The sequence below is a fragment of the Aplysia californica genome, unplaced genomic scaffold (genome assembly GCF_000002075.1).
Source record: "Aplysia californica isolate F4 #8 unplaced genomic scaffold, AplCal3.0 scaffold00417, whole genome shotgun sequence".
Taxonomy (NCBI): Eukaryota; Metazoa; Mollusca; class Gastropoda; order Aplysiida; family Aplysiidae; genus Aplysia; species Aplysia californica.
The window spans coordinates 55,773-61,128 of record NW_004797687.1 but is presented as its reverse complement, the minus strand read 5'-3'; positions in this window follow the sequence as shown (position 1 = coordinate 61,128).

The window sequence follows — 5,356 nt, the reverse complement described above, 5'->3', positions numbered from 1 at the left end:
GAAACCATATATAACAGGCCCGGTAATAACAGGGATCCGGTAATAAAAGGGATTTTTTTAAACCCCGTTTTTTCCTACTCTTTGTCTCTATTAAAAGTTATCGGCAATAACAAGCCTCATCGCAGCCCAACCGGTTATAGCAGGGACAAAGGCTCGTTACAATGTGTAAAAAGTAAGAGAGAGAGAAAGAGAGAGAGAAAGAGAGAGAGAGAGAGAGAGAGAGAGAGAGAGAGAGAGAGAGAGAGAGAGAGAGAGAGAGAGAGAGTAACGCAGTGATGGAGCAAGCCCACGCAAACCATACCACTGCAAGCACACGCAGCGTGTGACGCGATCTAGTCAGAAACTTAGCAACACACGCGCGTAATGTGTCAGAAACGATGTCAAGCGCACGAGAAAATGCCTTTCAATTGACAAAAAATACGAAATAATCTAGGCTGTTGACAAAAAGCAAGCTCCACTGGCAGAGATTTGTCTTCAGTTCGACATTCCACAAGGGTCGATTCACACCATTATCAAGGATAGAGAGAAGATAGTGGCAGCATACTCCAATGGAAAGTTCTCTGGATCGAAAGAAGATGAGACTACTCGATGCAGATGCTGTGGACCAAACTCTTCTGATGTGAGACAATGGAGAAAGTTGGTGCCAAAACCCCTGTCTGAGGGAACTTGTGTCAAAAGAAACTACCCATGAATAAGTACCGCTGAATTAGTCCACAAATGCTCACTTTCCTTGCATTTCTGATTTAACAGGGATCAGATATAACAGGACATTTTCTCTACTCCCACCATCCCTGTTATATCAGGTTTCCACTGCATATTCTTCAACTTTTTCATCTTCGCATGTGGAGGTTAGGGTACAGATCTCTCTCTCAGGAGCGGCTCGTGGGTCTAAAAAGTGGGCGTGCACAATTAAGCTATCTTTGGCTGAAGATAATCAAGGGCAGAGTAAATGGGATGGTGTATAATTTTAGGATCTTTGGGTTGGTGAAGGAAGACCTTGTGCTTTTATTTTCATTCTTTTTACTTGTGGCTTAGACTTCTAAATTTATTTGTTAGCAAAACGTCAATTTCATTCATCCTGCATTAGAACTGAACACTCAAGTACATGTAATACCTTTCACCATTCCACTACAAAACCGTTCAAAAGCACAACTGATAGGACGGCGACTTAAGTATGTCACGTTCACCTCCCTCAGGTTCACGGTCACAGAGTCACTTAAAATAGCGACAAGACAATGAAAAATTCACAATTCACTTGAGCACTCCGCTGGATTGCTCAGGGGCCCCACATAATTTTGGCAAGGAATAGTGCACAGTCTATGGTGTTTATTTTTAGATTGCCTACTGTGGGCTATGTTTCGGCGCTATTCGACAGGAGCACAGTTCAGATGTGCCGTCTTATTAATATATTAATGTACCGTCAAACTCTCTAAAAGTGTCGTCATCGCTTGGGTTACCCCAAAGAGCGATTTATATGTCAGGTTTCCACTGTTGACTATCCTGTTATGTTTAGATACAGCGCATGAACTTAGGCATGGCATAGTAGATGTTTTACGGCGCTATATAATAGATATGGCAGTTACAGCGCCATCGAGGGCCTTGTTTTGATCTACTATTTGGCTAGTGTTTGTTTCTGGCGTCTTTTATTTTATTATTGTGGGTGCTTTACGTCATAGAACATTAAAACATTTTTGGCGGCACTGCACGACCGTGCTCTATGGACGAACCGCGCCTGCTCTCTCTCTCTATATATTATAATAGTAGGCCCTGTATAATGTATGTACCTCTTTGTTGTATTTGCAACTTTTACATGATGGTCTGTTTGCAAAATAGCTCTATTGAAATCAGTACATGCATTTTTTTAAATGCTATATTATAAACTTTACTTTACTTTTACTTTTATCCGACGCTTATATCCTTTTGGGTGTCGCGGGAAGAAAGAGACGTCTCTCTGTCGCCAGCCGGAGAGCTCGGGTCTGGGGGATGCCGTGGGTGGTTAATGTTTCCCTGACTCCATCTATCCAGGTCTTTCTCGGTCGCCCTCTAGCCTTGCTGCCATCGAATTTTTGGATGTAGGCACGTTGTGCTGGATGGTGTGTTGGTAATCGTAGAAGATGTCCGAATCATTTGATTCTTTGGTGTTGGATGTGATGCATGACATCATTTGAGCCCACTATTTCTCGGATTACAGAGTTTCTAATTTTGTCTCGCCTGGTCTTGTTGACTGTTTTTCTAAGACATCGCATTTCACATGTTGTAATTCTTTGCTTTAATGTCTTGTTCGTGGTCCATGTTTGGCATTGATAGGTGATTCTTCTTCTTTTTGTGTTTTTAGCAATAAATAATCCGCTGCCGACTTGCTAGGCCTGTCAGTTTCACCAGAGCCCCGTTAGCCTGCAACTTTTCCGAGTGTTTATAAACAACAGTTAACTGTTTTATCCACTGTGAGGTTTCTCTGCCTGCCACAGCTTCACCAGAGCCCCATTAGCCAGCAACATGTCAAGGTTACCAAGGTCAGCCTTCACGGCTAGCGTAACGCCCATGTGACATGACGTCACACCGTACCTCACCCGAACCCAGAAACCCTCTACTTTGTTATGTTTCCATCTCCCAGGACGAGGACCGAGGGGTTGGACTTTGGGAGACAAAAAAAAATGTTCAATAAAAATTTTTTTTTCCTAAAATAATGTCCCATGCCCGTTTCTTCGAACTGCTCGACGCCATAATTGTATAAAAGTGAACAAAAAACGAAAGTTGAGTTAGTATGTTGTTATTTTTAAAAAAGCAAAAGTAGGAAAGACTTTTTATACATAAATCTGAACGAACATACACTACAGATGAGTTGATGTCATAGAGGGAGTGAAAGAAAAATCAACTCATCAGAAACCAGAGAAAAAGATCAAGACACGAGAAATACATCAATCGAAGATCAACTCAAACGAGTTCAACGCAAGTTGAGTCGACTGTTAAGGTTAGTCAGTTAATTTGAATAATTTTATTTTTTAATCCTAACATCCTCTGCTCCAAATGAGTCACGAGGCGGGCATTTTCCCACATTCCCACTCCCTAATGGAGCAACCAAATTTAATTTAGTCGTCACCAAAGTAAAAAATATCCTACGTGTGTGCGCTCAGTCTCGTCTAACGGTGACGTTTGTTAGAAGTGTTATTCTACTCTAGGAGGACAGACCAAACAGAAAGGAACACACATTATCTAAGGCCAGTCAAGTAACTATAAATCACATAAAGGTGAAATAGAAGACATAAGACAGAGGGGAAACTTAAGCAAATAGAGAACATAACAGTATGAAGAGCCAGAGACCAGTTCCCCTCTGGACTCTGTCCCGTCATATCATCCCTAGAGAAACATTTCCCTGACATCTCCAGACAAAAGTACTCTCTGGCTAGCCAAGATTGGCAATCACCTGAACATAAGTTAGTAAGGGTCACCTCCCTCCCCAGATACCGCTCATTAAGAAAATAGTCATAACTAAAAAAAAAACAAAGAAGAAAGAAATATAAAATTTAATGGATAGCACAAAGTACCGAAACGACCCAGGTGTAAAATGACACTTATAATAACTTTTTAAATTACAGAAAAACTTATTAAGGGAATCAATAACAGATCAAAAAAATAATGAAATAGAAATTATCCTTCGCCCAGACCTCCCGAAAAAAAAGTTGTCGTTTCACTGGTAATGAAACAAACATTCTCTATCGGGTCAAGGTTCAGTTTCCTCTTTGACCCTTGACCCGACAAGACGTCAAATACAAAAACAAATCAAGCAATTAAAAACTAATCTAGCCCATTCAGAAAAAAAATTCAAGTTAACAAATCAACCCTACCTCAATCCTTCAACTCTGCTGAAGCATGTCTGTCTATCCATCCACCCCCCCCCCCCTCCCCCGCACACAAACAGACTACTAACATCATTTTTAAAAATCCCGGTTAATGGAAACAATCCTGTCTTTATTTTCCTAACATTACTGACATGAAAGTATGGTTTGACCGGCCTTCTATATAAGTAATAAAAATGAAGGGTTAGTGTTAGTGCATTTGATAGACATCTGATAAATTAATCAGAAATGACATTCTACTGAGACTGGCGCACTTCCTAACTCGACATTCCGGTTTTAGGGCGTCTTATCTACGAGTAGTTCTAATGATATACAGTGAGTTGTGTGAGTTGTTATGACGTACTTCTTAAGGTAGTTAGTTTGTTATATAGATTAATAATAAATATAATGAATATAATGTACATGTACGAAACCAAAAACACACACGGACACACACACGCATACACTCAAAAACACTGACACACACAGACACACACACGCACACAGAGTGATGGAGTAGACGAGAGAGGGAAAAGTGGAAATAGGAGCAAAGAAAGAGAAGGAAGAGCGGGGAGAGGGAAGGAAATATAAGGGGGGGGGGAGGCATAGATAGATAGATAGATAGATAGATAGATAGATAGATAGATAGATAGATAGATAGGTAGATATCTCCTTTCCCTCGCTCACCATCAACTCTTCCTCACCCATCTAAATCTCTTCCTAGCCTTTAACAAACCCCCACTTCCTTCTATTCCTTAACCTTAACCCATAACCACCTCCTCCTAACCCTTAACCTTAACCCAAAAGATATCCACCTCTTCCTAGCCCTTAACCGTAACCCATATCTATCTCCACCTATCCCTTAACCTTAACCCACCTCTTTCTTCTCCTAGCCCCTAACCTTAACCCATATCCACCTCCTCCTAGCTCTTAACCTTAACCCATGTCTACCACCTCCTAGCCCTAAACCCACCTCAAACTACCTTCTCTCCCTTAACCATCTCCTCCTAGCCATTAAAAGCCTAAAGCATCTCCACCTCCACCTCCTCTCCCTTAAGCACCTCAACCTCCAACACCTCCACCTCCGGCCTCCGTCCCGCTGTCCCCTTCTCCACTTCTACCTCAAGATCTAACACCACCTTTCCCGCTCCTTTAACAAGCTCTACGTCCACTACCACCTCTCTCTTACCTACCTTCACCTCCTCCCCCTCCGCAAACTTACCCATCTCTATCGTCACCACTACCTCCTTTCCCCCTACCTTAAACACCTTCTCCGTCTTACTTACCACCTTCTCAGCCTCACTCACCTCCTCTCCGTCACTCACCACTACCACCTCTTCTCCTTCACCAACCTCCTCATCATCACTCACCACTATCACCTCGTCTCCCTCACCCACCTCTTCCTCATCATCGCTCACCACTATCACCTCCTCTCCCTCACCTAACCCCGCCTCACCTCGCCACTCTCCACTCACTCTCCTCCTCTTCCTACGCGACTCCTCCCCATCTACAAACCTCCT